This window comes from Marmota marmota, unplaced genomic scaffold (assembly GCF_001458135.2).
Source record: "Marmota marmota marmota unplaced genomic scaffold, marMar, whole genome shotgun sequence".
Classification (NCBI taxonomy): Eukaryota; Metazoa; Chordata; class Mammalia; order Rodentia; family Sciuridae; genus Marmota; species Marmota marmota.
The window spans coordinates 3,484,425-3,500,770 of record NW_025999969.1 but is presented as its reverse complement, the minus strand read 5'-3'; the positions used below and the strand labels follow the sequence as shown (position 1 = coordinate 3,500,770).

At 41.0% G+C, this 16,346-nt stretch overlaps 1 long non-coding RNA gene across 2 annotated transcripts; it reads left to right on the top strand.

Moving 5' to 3' along the window:
• The first annotated feature begins 4,233 nt into the window (after positions 1-4,233).
• On the top strand, positions 4,234-15,325 carry LOC125617118. Of its 2 annotated transcripts, none has more exons than XR_007347991.1 (3): positions 4,234-4,340; positions 5,625-5,758; positions 15,059-15,325. It is a non-coding gene; the product is annotated as an uncharacterized LOC125617118 (long non-coding RNA). The 2 variants fall into 2 exon arrangements; XR_007347990.1 differs by lacking the exon at positions 4,234-4,340 and adding an exon at positions 5,070-5,236.
• Positions 15,326-16,346: the final 1,021 nt, after the last annotated feature.

Here is a 16,346-nt window from a genome sequence, read left to right as displayed (position 1 = left end):
AATCAACACCTGCTCTCACACTTTAGAGCCAACCCACTGGGCTAATTGTTTGGCAAGATACTCAGATTCTCTCATGAACTAGTCTCAATCTAATTTGCCAAACCTAGCCCCCAATCACCTGACCCATTCTCAACCCATCTGGCTATGCTTGTCCTTTCCCAACATAGGACATGAAATCCTGTGTCTATGTCTTCATTCTTGTGCTTTCTTCACCCTGAAATGTCTTGTTCCCCTCTGCACAAAGCCCCCTTTTTTTGCAGACGGACATACCTACTCTCCCATACTGGGGTGAGGTAGAGGTGGGCAAATCCCTCTGCTCTCTGGAGTAGCCCACCCTTTCCATGCCATCCCATTTATAAAGACTGCTAGCACAGACTGAGTGCTTTGTATGTGCCAAGCAAGCACCCTACTAAGAGTTGACATTTTCCCTTGCACTAACTCTGTGAAATAGACTTTTGTTTTTCAACCTTTCATGGGTGACTCAAAAAGTCTAGAAATGTTCCAAAAACTTGCCTTTGATTACTTAACCATCAAAACATAAGAGGAGGGATTTGAACCCATGCAGTCAAGTAGCAGCATCCTTTCTCTAAACTAGTGGGCCTTGCAATGGCAGGTTTAGCTGTATCTTCCCAACAAATGGTAAATTCTCTAAGGCCGGGTTCCATGTCAGCTTACTGACTGATGCAATCCCAAAATCAAGTATAATGTTAAAGAAAGTTGGCATTGAGTGAATGAGTTAAAATCTTGCTCCCATGGAAATATGCTCCCCTACCCAGTCTTTCTTTCTCTTCTAGGCCGACACCCTTACTTTGCCTCTATTCCACTTATTGTATTATTTTATGAATACCTTAGTTGTGATGACAACTATTTTAAAAACTCACAACCTCCTTGCAGCACTGTCTGCTGCTTAGGCTTTTGCATTTGAACCAAGGTGAACTGCAGGAGGCAAGGGCTGGACCCAAGAAACACAAATACACTTCCTGCCCTCAGGGACCCTGCAGTCCAATGGGAAAACTAGGTCACACATTCACAACGCCCCTCCAGCCTCATAAGAGAAACAAACACATCTGCAAATGCATTCTACCCTGCTTGGTAATCTGCCGCTTGATGACTGACAGTCAAGAACATGGCTATGTATTTGCTCTGAGGTAATAGGCAGTGAAGTGTCCCTTGGGTAATAATATTTGTAGACATTTGATAGATTACTGAGCTAAGTATCTTACCAAATGGAGGGGAAATTTGCTAACACACAGAGTCCTTTACAGTTGTTCCTGGGCTCTTCTGGCTGAGCATCTCAGTGTCACACCTGCTATGCAATGATGTCACAGGTCCACATACCCCAGGCTTACAAGAGATGAAGGTGTGGGTTCTGGAATAAATCTGCCTGCATAACACTCTTGGCTTCACTTCTTACTGACTATGTGACAGCTAAGTGACTTGATCAAATTCCTGCCTTTAAAATGAACAGAATAATAAAGCCCACTTGGTAAACCTATGAGGAATAAATGAGGCAATATATTCAAAGGTCATAAGGTAGCATTTACTAATCATAGCATAGTATTTGGCTAATATGGTAAATGTTAAATAAATGTTAGCCATTATTGTTTCTGATCTGGAATGGACTTTCAAGACCACCTCGGTCAACTACCACTCCAGTGAAAGAATATCCCTGCCTGCATTTCCAGCTTCTGCTTGAGTATTTCATCCTCGTTGGTTCCGATTTTGACCAAGCCCTGCCTTTCATCGGACTCCTTCTTTGGAGGAGGTGAGCCACTTGCTTTCCTGTTTCTTCCACACAGTGACCTCAGCTTTGTTCTCTGACCTACACTGACTCGATGTTACCTTGCTCCTCAACTTCATGGCATCCTTCAGCTATTTAAAGGCAGCAGCTTGTCTGATCCTTGGAGTTTCCCCAGCCCTCATCTCAAGACACAAGCCTCAGAAAAATGGTTCTGTGGCTTAACTTCCTCTCAATAGAGGATGCTAAAGCCCTGGGGGAAAGGAGAAAGGATCTTCAGAGATCTTCATCCGGCCATCTGTGAGGTGCTGACACATGAAAACACCTCCAGGGCAAGGCCCCGGCTTCTCTTCTACCCCATCCGACCCCACACTTTAAGGGACATTAGGCTTTCGGTGTAGGATGTCAGGACTTCATTCACAATGATCTGGTGCTTGGTGACCTATACAGACTTTCAGAGTACTTCTTCTGTCTACATTTTTGCTGCCTTACCCCTCAACTTACCTTCAAAAATTGTGGCCTTTTCCTCAGGCCCAGTTCACAGCTACCTCAGGGAGCCTTCCCAGAATCTTCTCGTTCGTAGTCTTTTTCTTACTGCCTTATATTTTAGTCTGTTCTCTCTTTGCATCTTATATGCAGGCCCAATACATGGCTGATGAACCTGTGTCTCGTTCATTCTTGTGACTGCAGAAGGGAGGAACGTGCTGGTGGGTGAAGATGAAACACCCACACTGTGTCCACTGCTGGACATCCCTCCAGATCCCACCCAGATCCCCTCCTCTCTGCAGATGCTTGCATCCCTCGACTGGAAATACTGGCTGCTGGTGGCTCACTGGCAATTACCCTTTAAAACAGGATCCCAAGGCCGATAACTGGCTACCATGAGAATGCAAAGGTCTGACTTGAGACAAGTCTGCAGTGCTTTCTGAGTTCCAGGACTTTCCACTGGATGGACTCGGGCTTGGTTGCAACTACATTGCATGCCAATTTCTTGTTGCCATTCCTGCTTCCTTCACCTTCATAGAGGCGGAATTCTCAAAAGCACTTTCATGCAATTCTATCCCAGAACCTGTTTCCAGGAAACTCAACTGAGGCCCTGTTTGACAGTGCATAGCACATTGCCACTGCCACACACCTGGTGCATCTTGCTTTTCTTACAAGCTTCAAGAAGTGGAAATAGGACCAAGGGGATAATGATGTAAGATGTGAACTCACATGCTGCAAGGAAAGGAGCCACAGGGAGAGATTTCTGCCCCCACCTGAGGCTCTGGGATTGAGAGGACCTGTAGCTTCAGACCCTGTCACTTTCTTCATGACATGGGATGGAAAATAAGGGGAGGATTTGATAAGGTTTCCAGCATGTAGTCCTCAGCAGGGACTGACTACATAAACTAAAAGGGAAAAATAGAGAAAATTAGACACACAGGAGGGAGAAAGAGAGAGGAGATGAGGAAGGGAGAAAGAGGAGGAAGAAAGAAAACAAGAAGACTGAAGGGGAGAGACAAGGGAGCCACCGGAAGAAAGGAACAGTTTGACAAAGAAGGCAGATTCTTCACAAGCATGCTTTGAAAACCAGTGTTTTCTTATTTTAAGTTGATACTGCCTTTGCTTTCACAGATTCCATTTGGATTGAACTATTTTTATTTCGCTTAATTTGGTTTGTTTCCCTACTTGCTTAAATTTGAAAGATGGTCCTCTGAGGCCCATTGCTTGCCAGCAGACAGGTATAGATTCGTCTCTTTTCTGCCTGCCTCCTTTCCTGGGTTCCCCTCACTCAGATCACACCCTGGAGGGAGTGATCGTCCCATAAATGCGCATCAAGAGTGACCCAGCCAAACCAAGAAGGACTTCTTCCCTTCTTCCAATTCCCTTTTTGGATGACTGTAAAGAGAAGATAAGTTTGGACTCACCTCATGATTATACATTACACAGAGCCACAGCAAAAAGAAGCACAGACTAAAAAGGCTTTGAAAAATGATGACTATGACTATTGACATCTCTCTCAGAGAGGTACCAGATGGGGAATTCCCTCTTATACCAAAAGCAAAGTGGTCTAAGTTTTCTTCCCACTCCTCCAGTCCCCATTTCCCATAGGCAGCTATCCCTCTGAAAACATTCTGGTCTTTCTCTAAAACTCCATCCAGAACCCATCCCTGTCAATTACCTTCCCGCAACAAAACATATCCACTCACCCTCCCCTTCCTCCCTAGATCTCTTGAGTTCTTTCCTGAGTGGCTCTAGGACCAATGGGAGGTCTCTCTGCTCCTGCCCACTCTCCTCATCTTCCCATCACTCGTTTCTGTGGGCACAACAAAGACAAGCAGGGCAGGAAGGAGCAGGGATTATCTCAAGGAAACAGTCCCCAGACTCACTGCCCCTGGGCTCTAATTTTGCCTAGGCTGTGTTTATATTTTGTGCCAGGAACAAAATTAACGCAAACTCCACCTCCATTGTCCTTTCACCCAAGGAACTGCTGTGTCCAGTAGATGTGGTGAGTTAGAGATGAAGCGTTTGGCATGGCCTGGAGAGTGGGGGAGAGGCGTGCCAAGTCCTCTTGCCAGCATCCTCATGACCAGCCTTCTGCTCTGCTTCACAGTTCAAAGTGAGTTTGGGCCACCAAAAGCTTGTCATTTTTAAGTCCCTCTGTGTTGCACTTAGTGGGAAATTTCCCAGACATGGGCAAATGGTCCGTTGTCACCCTTAATTCCCACCTATTAATTGGCCATTGTGTCCTTTGTGTGGTTTCTGCGCATTTTGATAAGAAGTGGGGAGATGGCATATCAAAGATAGTTAGGCTGATGCTGTTTTAGACGGCCATGTTTTGACAAGGACAGTTGGTGGGCAGGCTGAAGGAGGATTCAAATGAGGAGAAACATCAGAGTGGCCATCTGAAGGCCACAGCTATCATCTACCCCAGATGGGTAGAAAAGGGCTTGGCAGGAAACAGTGATTAAGAGCATGCCCTTGGAGCCAGACAGACAAGGTTGACTCTGCCACTTACCAGGACTGCATCTTTAGAGAAGATTTTGTCTTCTGAAGCCATTCCCTCCCCCATTTGGCTCATGTGGAAGGTGGGGTTGGGGGAGGCAGCAATCATTTCTACCTCACAGGTTCTTATAAAAATAAATAAGACAGATATATGGAAATTTTACATTTAACTTTAAAATCTTAAGAAATCAGAGTGGCGAACAGAAAAGGGGGAAGTTGCTTCCAGGGTAAATGCCAATATTAGCACAAAACATTCAGAGCTAAATTCTGAACAGAGGAAGAACAAAACCAACTCAAGTTCCCGAATTAAGCCTAACAAAGACAGGCAGTTGCAGAACCCTTGGTCTATAACTTCCATGGGCTGCTGCAAAGACAAGGTCAAATCTTCTCTGGAGGAAAGAATCCAGAATCCAGGGGCTGGGGTAGTGGCTCAGCAGAAGAACACTCGCCTAGCACGTGCGAGGCCCTGGGTTTGATCCTCAGCACTGCATATAAATAAATAAAATAAAGGTATTGTGTCCAACTATAACTAAAAAATTAAAAGGGGGGGGGGAGGAGGAGAAGGAGAAGGAGAAGGATCCAGACCCCAGGCTTTCCACAGACTGCTGGACTGAATCAAGGATTACAAAGCACTTCCCTTTAGGGAACAAATTTCCAGTCAGCCTCTAACTCATCAGGGAGCTGGCTCAGAAGGTTCCTTTCTAATGAAAGAATCCTCTGCAAGGCAGGATGTGGCTGCTCCTGTGGCTTTGCTCATGGGAAGCCTGACTTCAGTTTCCCTTTAAATGGCAACTACACTTACTAACACTTTGCTCTGGATTATTTTCTTTGGCCAATGCATTGGCTTTGCTCTGATTCAGATTATACTTTCTGTTGCTAGGTTTTTCTTGTTTTTCAGAAAGTTTGCCAGTGATTCCTGTAATTTTACTCCAGAAGACCTGGATTCAAGCATTAGGATGTACAGGAACGTCTGGTGTGACTCAGCCTTGCCTTATAGATCTGCTTATCATTAGAAAGAAGCATGACTCCACTGTAAGTATTTGAACAGGCTTCAGTTAGTACATAAACTAGAACATATACAGTCACATATAATTTATGTAACACTGATAGTCAATTTAAATCTGAATATGCCATTACCAGCAAACTTTTGGGTGTTTTCTTCATGAAAACTCTATGCTCTGTTGAAGCCATAGTCCATATAGGTCAATCTCTACATGGCATCATATTCAAAATGCACAGTACAAGGGCCAAAAAAGTACAGAAGAATCTTATGTATTTGCTTTTCCAAAGGAAACAGAGATAGATCAAATTCACAGCTCTAGAACTCTTTCCCATATATCTATTTTTTGTCTACTCCACTTTGGGCCTTCTTTGTCCTTTAGAAAGTCTCACTAGCTGCCTTCACCTCCCTACTACGTGGGCTACCTCCCATCCTCCATGGCCTCAAGTTTTCTCACCTCCATCTCTCCACCTTTCCCTCTCAGTCATTCATTCTTCCATAAAATCATTCTCTTTAAAAATTTTCTTCTATTTTTTATATATGACAGCAGAATGCATTATAATTCATAGTACATATTTAGAGCACAATTTTTCATATCTCTGGTTGTACACAAAGTAGAGTCACACCATTCATGTGTTTATACATGTACTTGGGTAATGATGTTCATCTCATTCCACCAACTTTCCTACCCCAGACCCCTTCTGTCCCCTCTCACCCTTTTGTTCTATCTAGAGTTCCTCTATTCTTCCCATGCTCCCCCACACAACCCCATTATGAATCAGCCTCCTTATATCAGAGAAAACATTTGGCATTTGGTTTGGGGGGATTGGTTAACTTCACTTAGCATTATATTCTCCAACTCTATCCATTTACCTGCAAATGCCATGATTTTATTCATACTGCATAGTATACCATTGTGAATATATATCACATTTTCTTTTTTTCAATATTTATTTATTTTTAGTTGTAGTTGGACACAGTACCTTTATTTATTTGTTTTTATGTGGTGCTGAGGATCGATTCCAGGGCCTCGCACATGCTAGGTGAGCGTTCTACCACTGAGCCACAACTCCAGCCCACTATCACATTTTCTTTATCCATTTCATCTACTGAAGGGCATCTAGGTTGGTTCCACAGTTTAGCTATTGTGAATTGTGCTGCTATAAACATTGATGTGGCTGTGTCCCTGTAGTATGCTGTTTTTAAGACCTTTGTGTGTAGATCAAGGAGAGGGATAGTTAGGTTAAATGGTGGTTCCATTCCCAGTTTTGCAAGGAATCTCCATACTGCTTTCCATATTGGCTGCACCAATTTGCAGTCCCACCAGCAATGTGCCTTTTCCCCCACATACTCGCCAACACTTATTGTTGTTTGTGTTCCTAATACATGCCATTCTGACTAGAGTGAGATGAAATCTTAGAGTAATTTTGATTTGCATTTTCTCTAATTGCTAGAGATGTTGAACTTTTTTTTCATACATTTGTTGATTGATTGTATATCATCTTCTGAGAAGTGTCCGTTCAATTCCTTGGCCCATTTATTGATTGGGTTATTTGTTTGTTTGTTTGTTTATGTTAAGATTTTTGAGTTCTTTATATATCCTAGAGATTAGTGCTCTATCTGATGTGTGTGTAGTAAAACTTTGCTCCCAGAATGTAGGTTCTCTATTCACCTCACTGATTGTTTTCTTTTTCTGAGAAGAAGCTTTATAGTTTAAATCCATCCTATTTATTGATTCTTGATTTTAATAAAAAGTAAAAAGTATTGTAGCTCAGTGGTAAAGTCCCCCTGGGTTCAACCCCCAGTACTGCAAGATATCAAAGATTCTTGGGGTTATGACAAAAGGAAAAAGACCAATGAAACCAATTTAGAGGAACTTCCACTGGCCAAAACTGAAACAATTCAATCATCAAAAAGCAAGTGATTGAAATATACCAAATATGCTAAAAATCCATGAATAAGTGAGGTCCTAAGCAACTTAGTGAGGCCCTGTCTCTAAATTAAAAAGGGATGGGGATGTGGCTCAATATTTAAGTGCCCATGGGTTTAATCCCCAGTACCAAAAAAACAAAACAAAACAAAATCAAAGAATACATAATTGTAATTTAAATAAAAAAGCACCAGCTAAGTATTTCAAAACCAGATAAAAGAAAAATGTCAAATATTTATCCTTGCTTTATTATGTAAACTACATTCATTCGTAGTAACCAAATAATCGTTGAAGGAGAATTTTTCTTTATAGAAGAATTCTAGATAATAGAAGAAAAAAGGGATTTGGGTGCAGCAAACTGGTAGTATATGTGTTTAGCATGTAAGAGGCTTGAGTTCCATCCCCAGCACCCCTGTCTCTGCAAGAAAAGAAAAAGGAATAACACAATCTAAATATTTCCTTTATGCAACTCCTAAAGAAATAATGATAGAGACAAAAGCCATCTAAGTCTGCTAAACCTGTTAGTTGAAACATTGTGTGGAACTTTATAGTGGCTGAGACAGGCTGACACCATGTGATCTCAACCAATCAATCATGAAAAGAAGGACCAGCAGACACCAAGGTCTAAGATACAACACTAGCCATGCAATATTTGTGTCAAAAAATAAATAAGTCAGAATTGATTATGCTAGAGAAAGTACAAGTTATGAGGGAAGATCTCAAACACCACCATGATCATGCTGTCAGCAAAGCCCAAAAGGTAAAAATTCCATAAGACACGTGATTTTTTTTCCAAATAAATAAATGATAAAGGAGAAAAAGAGGGAGGAAAGACTATTAAAATTTGAGATATATACTCAAACATGATATGTGCACCTCCTTTGATTCTGATTGAATAAAATCAACTATAAAAAGACATTTGAGATAACATGAGGGATTTGATTTTAGACCAAATTAGATGCTTCTGAGGCATTCGTTTTGAAAAATTATTAGGAATTATGAAGAAGGATCGAGAAAGTATGAAGAAATTTTAGATATGGTTTGAAAAATATGTACTAAAAATTTTTTAAACAGAAAAAAAAGCAGAGGGTGGGTAAAAAAAGAGTAGAACTGTAAATATGATGACTCCAGAATGGAGTTTGTTGCACAAATGAATTCCATATTTTCACATGCATGTGTTAGGAAAGTGTTCACAAAATTGGGTCTATGTTTGCAGCCACCAAAGGGAAAAAGAAAATAGGAAAAGCAAGGAATTCTAGGTGTCCATACATTTAAAAAAAAAAAAAAAAGATTTTCAAGTAGAGCTCCTTTCAGAGGTTGAGTACTGAGAAAAACCTCTCCTGTGGGTCTTCATTAGAGAGCCACAGTGAGGTGCTAGAAGAAGCGTCTTCAACAAAACAAACCCAGGGCAGGGTACTGGTGCACACCTGTGATCCCAGGGACTTAGGAGGCTGGGACAGGAGGATCACAAATTTGAGCTGGCCATGTTAACTTAGTAAGAACCTGGCTCAAAATAAAAGGGAAAAAAGGCTTGGAATGTAGCTCAGTGGTAAATTCCCCCTCGGTTCAATCCCCAGTACTGCAAAATAAATAAAAGGGAGGTGTCTCTTTTTAACTTGATTCACCAAATGTTCACCAAAAGTCTTTACACCATCTTCCAACAAGCAAAACTCTAAGACCCAAAAGATTCTTTTCTTCATCACTAAAAACACATAGATTGAAGTCTGTATTTCATTATATGTGCCAGTCTCTGCACTTAGATCTCTATTAGGAAATGCTAGTGTTCTATATCCATATGATCATGTAAAAATGATGCGTGTCATGAGCAAAAGAAAGAAAGTCTGTGGAAGTATAGAGAAGAGCTCCAATTCAAATTTTCAGGACAAGTTAGGGTATTTTTCTGAAGTGTGTCATCAGCATAAGAAGGATTTTGCCGTGCCAGGGAATCACTCCACATGAAAGGAGAGGTAAAGACACAGAGGTGGTCTGCACATCCTTCTATGGTACTTAGTGAGTTGCATTAATAGGTGTGCCCAAGTTCCTATCAATTAGAAAAGTTACATATGGACTTGGATAGCTTCCCACAGAGGTAGTGACATTCAGAGGGTTAAAGAACCTTTTATGACTATTCCCTCCCAAGTAAAACTAAGAGATTAATCAAGAAGTCAGTAGCAGGGGCATAAGTTTGTTTGGGACTATTTGTCTCACTCTTGACACTCTGTGTTGACTTTCAGAAATTATATAGACTCCTGAGAGTTGGGTCTGTATAGATTATAGCTAATCAACTTATGATGGTCAACATACAATTTTTCAACTTCACCATGATGTGAAAACAATATTCATTCATAGAAACCATATTTCCAATGTTCAATTTCAATCATTCCTCAGACCAGCAATATGTAGTAGGATGCTCTCTGTCCTAATGCAGCTCCCAGGCAGTCACACCTTCACAAAGGTAGACAACTGATATTCCATAGTGCACAGTGTTGCTAAGCCATGAGGTTAGGTGAGATGTATTAATGCATTTTCAACTTGTGACATCTTCAGTTTATGGTGAACTTCCTGTGATCTAACCCCACTATAAGTCAAGGAGCATCTGTACTTTGTTTACATGTGTGTTATTTGACTATTTAAATGCCATGTATGTCTCTCCCTCTCTCTCTCTCTCTCTCTCTGTCTGTCTCTGTCTCTTTCTTCATACATACATACATACATACACACACACACACACACACATACACACACACGTAAATGTGTGTGTGTGAAGTATAATATTCATGTAAGCATACAGGTTTATGTATACATCCATAGTGCTATTCCAATAGGACTATTTTCAGTGTTTAGAGAAGGATTTAATATGAGCTCAGCACTAACACATAAATGGTATAATCTACAATGAGAGTATCTCTTCAAGTCAACCTTGGACCTTCTCCAAGTAGCCAGAGACATTTGGCCACTCAATGCTCTGGAGAACTGCTAAAATTAGCTAGAGGGAAAAAAAGACACAAATATCTTAAGGATAGCCAGGAGCTGAGTCCAATAAAGTGACTGTCAGAAAACTGTAAGCTTCAGGCTAAAAGGGGCTTCCAAATCTGTTTAACTTCCAACTGGTGTGTGAATTTCCTGTACAATACTAAATTTGTTAACTATTGCTACATAAAAAATAATTTTAAAATGTGTTGGTTTAATTCAACCAAAAGCAAAACCAAAAAGATACCTGTTAGTGTCTCACATAGTTTTGTGGGTCAGGAATTAACAAATGGCTTGGCTGAGTCATTCTGGCTCAGGGACCCCTGTGAGACTGCAGTCAAGATGCTGACCAGAGCCACAATACTCTGAGGGTCGGAGAATCTATTTCCAGCACATTCCTTTCACACAGTTAGCTGTGTGAAAGACCTCAGCTTTTAGTCACATGAACCCATCCTTAAGGGTGCTAGAGAATTATCCTGACATGATGGCTGGTTCTCCCAGAAGCAGTGAGGTAGAAGAGAATGAAGCAGAAGCCACAATGTATTTAGTGACTAGTAATGGAAGTCACACTGTCATTTCCACAGTATCCTATTGGTCATAAAGATCAGCTCTGTTTATAGTGGAGGACTGCACAGGGCTTGAATACCCAAAGCAAGGCAAGGATCATGGTGCCATCTTGGAGTCTGGTATACCCACCAGGGGAAGTCCACCTCAATAGCTTGTAGTGATGGATGCTTACTTCACAAGGCAACCTCTGATAGAAACCTCTCTTTCTTCAAATTATAAATACAATCCCTTCTTTTTAGTTTTTCTATTTCAAGGGTCACAAAAATTCTAATCTTTTTTCTGAAAAAAAAATTAAAGATCAGTCCTTCATTTTGATCCTTCTAGTTTCAAGAATAGAAGCTTAGAATGCCCATCCTCACCCCCAGTTCCTTCAGCCCTTTGTAGAGCTTTAGGACAAGATTAATTATTATACTAAAATATTAATTTAAAAACAGGTAGGGGCACTTATCCCTACCCCAGCTGTCCCAGCTATTATCTCAGAATACACTTCTTTCCTTACATAGATCAGCTACCCTGGACATAGTAGCCAGGTGCCATTTCATAGACTACCAAAACCAAGCTTATTTTTTTTTATCAGAAGCCAAGACTTTCTTTTTAAAGACCAAATAAGTCCCATACAAGTGTTACATGGAAGCAAAGGAGGGAAAAGAGAGCCCTTATCCTCCAAGGCTTCTTGTCAACTTACTTTCCTTCTTTACTTTTTGAAATTGGCTTTCAGGACAATACACTATCTTGGTTTTCCTTCTACCTTGCTTTGCTGGACTTACCACTTCTTCCAGCTTATAAATGTTAAGCATCCCAGGGTTAAAATATCAGGCTTCTACCACCCCTTTTCTCCAATCCTTATGTTGTCTCATTCAGTTCCATTGTTTAATACTGGCTTCTACATATAAACCCTCAACCTAACCTTTCTCCCAAGCTTCAGGCTTTTGTACCACCTGTGCTGGACATGTGCACTTGGATATGTTAAGAGACATCTCAAAGTTATCACACACACATAAAACTATTCTAAACTCCATCCTCCACTGCCGGCTGAAACCAAACCCTGGAGTCATCTTGAACTTCTGTTTCCCTCATCCCCCACAACCAAACATGTCTTCAAAATACACCCTGATAACAAATCCTACTACTTTGTATAACTACAAGGCACCAATTTAAAAAAAAAAAATCTGGAGAACAAATTTAATTTTTTTTTAATACACTCCGAAGTGGTCAGTTTTCACAATCTCTATCATTTCACCAGTTCAAAGCTATTCTCATTTTGTTTTTGGGGGGTGGGCAGGACTTTCGCAATAGTTTTCTATTTTACCTAGATTTTACCCTAGATTCAACTTTCTACCTGCTACCAGAATGAGAGCTTCAAAACATTCTGTATTTCCATCACCCTCTGAATAAAATCCAACATTCTCACCATATGTATAAATTCCCACTCATCTCTCCATCTCATCTTCTACTCAGCTTTCCTCTCTGTGCTTTTACCATGTGGACCTTCCTGTTCCTCAAATGTGGCAAGCTCCTTCCACCTCAACACTTTCCTCCTAGCAGTTCCTTTTACCTCCTTCCTGTGACTTGCCCTTGTTACTTCATTTGCATATCTGCATGTCACCTCAGACCATCCTGTTACCTTCTATTTCTTTTTTTTTTTTTGGTGTGTTGTGTGTGTGTTCTTTTTTTTAAATGTGAAAATCAGCAAGTGCCAAGACGTCTGGGACTAAGGAATTCAGGCCCATTGTTTGTCAGGGCTACAGGAAGATGGGTGTGGCTNCCCCCCTCCCCTCCCCTCCCCTCCCCTCTTCTCTCTCTACCTCCTCTACTGTCATTCATTTCTCCCCCTTGTATTATTTTTCCCTTTCCCCTCACTTCCTCTTGTATGTAATTTTGTATAACCCTGAGGGTCTCCTTCCATTTCCATGCAATTTCCCTTCTCTCTCCCTTTCCCTCCCACCTCTCATCCCTGTTTAATGTTAATCTTCTTCTCATGCTCTTCGACCCTACTCTGTTCTTAGTTACTCTCCTTATATCAAAGAAGACATTTGGTACCTTCTATTTCTTTATTCCTTTGCTTTGTAGCCTTCTCACAAATTAGCAGTAGATTGCAGCAGTCATTTGCCTATGTGTTTATTATATTTGTTCAATTTTATGCATTTTTTAACCGGTAACAATGTCCGGCACTCAGTAATATCCAATAAATAAAAGAATGAAGCATCCATGGAAATGAACTTCCCTGTCCTGTTTTCAGAGTAGGACTTGGTATATGAGTTAATGATATTGTCAAAGTTACCTTCTCTGAGAACCATCTGTTAGTCCCCTGAGCACCTCTCAACTGTATAGCAGCAAACTATTCAGCCTGAATTTCTTTCTGTTCGGATTTCTCACCTCAGCAGAGTTAGGCAGAACTGAGTTTCCTGCTGGTAATGAAAGCCCTTTCCGCAGGAGACTTCTTTGTAACTGAGTGGTGTGGCCTCCTAACCCACTCTGTGGAATTTGAGCAGGCTGTCATGGTGAAACTCAAGCTGGTTTGGGGGACATTTATTTGCTTGTAAGGAAGGAGGAAGATTATACACATGATAATGTTTTTTTTTTATAACTGTTGTAAGACACAAGGGGGCAGCAAAATCAGGTCTTACTTTAAAGGTGAAATGGGAATTTTAATAACTACAATTAGACGTTCAATAGATGGGACAAATTTCAGTACATCCCTACACTGAGTATTAGGAAGTAATGAAAATGAATAACTGTAGCGACAAACAACAACATGGATAAAGTCTCCAAACAAGCTAAGCAAACGTAATTTGAGTGGAAAAAGCAAGACACGTGGTTTGATTCCATGAACATAATATTCAAAACAGGAAAAATGAGTATATTGTTTAGATTGTGTTTGTAGATGGTCAGACTATAAAGAAAAACAAGGAAATGGTAGCCCCAAGGTGACCCTTGTGAGGATAAAGCAGCTTGGGGTCAGCAGGGTACACGTGAGGCTTAAGGGGCCCAGCGTATCCTATTCTTTTACATTTACAGAAATTACACAGGTGCTTGGTTTGATATTTATGTGTTAAATTGAACATTAATGGTTTGTGTCCTTTTTGGTACATATATCTATATTTAACAATACAGGGTTTTAAGGAAAGGAAATGGAAAGAAAGAGATGAAGAAAATGGGAAAGAAAGAGATTAGGCATTGAGAAAAATGGGAGGAATAGGTAGAAAAATAGCTTCAGACATAAAGGGGAAAAGAGAAGCTTGGAGTCAGATGAGAAGAGACATCCTGATGAGGGAAGAAAAAGGAAGAGGAGGGGAGAAGAGAAGAAAGAAAGAAGCAGGAAGGGAAGAAGCAGGAAAGGCCCAGAGAGCAGGAAGGAGAGGGAAATAAAGAAAAAGAGGAAATGAAAGGTGAAGGGAGAAAGAGGAAAAGGAGTGCAGGGGGAAAAAACAACAGTTATAGACAGTGTCCAAGAGGCATCATCAAACAAACATATAGGACCAAGACGACTTATTTGGCCAGGCTAGACAGGTTGGGCAGAATGGGGACTCAGTCCTGTAGTGGACTACAATTAGAAAATAATGGTGTTAGAGTAAGATTTCCAGGTCGTCTGAGACTTTCAGTGTCAGCAAAGAGTTCTTCACCTGCAGATCTGTAATAGAGAGACAGGGCTATGAAAGGCAGGGGCAGGGGCAGAGCCACAACAAGAGGATGACCAATTCTTAGCCGGCATCAAAAGGATGAATTCAGGATTACACAACTTTCCACCATGTTTGGAGGTTTTTAGGTGAACTCTACCAGCACACTCATGCATGGTCTGTTTCCAGTTTTAGTGTATAATTTCCTCTCCCTCCTTCCCACTTCTACACCTCTGCTTTCTTCGCAGGAGTCCTGGGCCTACAGGATATGCTGGACACATTGCTAATGTCCTCAAGACACTAGAAGTATCCCTAATGGAGACAATGAAACTGGTTAGCCCACTCTCCATCTATTTCTCAGAGAAGGAGGTTTATTCAAAACTCTATTGTGAACAGGTACATGGACCCATGAAGCAGGGACTTTAGCTGTTCTTCTCAGTACTTTGTTGGTACGCACTTTCTCACCAATAACCAGTTCTATGGTTTAGAAAAACCCCAAATTCTACCAGGAGTTTGGGTCCTAAAATAAATAATAAATATTTTTGAAAATGCTGTTTTTATTTCTTCTCTAACTCCGCCTTCTTCACTTGGTCAAACGGTGCCTTCCCTAGAGGAAGCACAACTCTGGAGACATGAATATGACTTGTTTGGAGAGGCCTTTGTTCTGGAGGAATCCAATAATAATTCTAGGTAAAACTCAAACCTTAGATTGAGTCGTAAGAACAGATGTTATCAGAGAGAGAGCCTTCGTGTGCTCCCTGTGGCCACTAGGAGCCTTGCCAGTGGGTGAGCCAGAGGTGGACACGCTTCCTGGGTGGAGAGTAAGGCTTCTATAAAAAGCCTACACTCGGCTTCCATGCCTTTGGGCCTGCGCACTGGAGGCAGGCGCACTGGAGGCAGGCGCACTGGAGGCAGGCGCACTGGAGGCAGGCATTCTGCTGAGGCATCTTAGTGAAGATGTGCTTTGGCCTGGGTTTTTTGTCTTCTTTCCCCCAACCTTCATGAAAACATTCAAAAAAGAGTACAAATATTGAGAAATCATCTGTAATAACATCTATAAAAGCGAATAGTGTCATGAATGAATCAGAAATGTGAAGGTATCTTTTTGGGGAAAAGATGGGATGATTATACAAAAAGCCTTAACTGCCCTGTCAAATGTGAAAAGGGCCTGAGAGAAAAATAAGATTAAGGCCTAGCCAGAACCTCAGAGCCACTATACTAGAGCTGGAGGCCTGGAAATCAGTGAAGGCCTTGGGCAGATGGAGGTATCTGGTCTAGAAATAAAGTCGTGGTAAAAACAACAATCACTGTAAGCACACTTATAAAATGATGTGAGCCTACAAAATAATTCTTGAAATGTCAGGTACATGATGAAAAAAATTTAATAATTTATATCTCTTAATGTTATGAGATGAGCTTTATTGAATAACTGCTATGTACAAGCACTATATTAAGTGCTTTATATGCATTATGTCACTAAGTACTAATATAGTAGCTATATGGTAAATACCATAGCTATATCCGTTTAAAGGATGA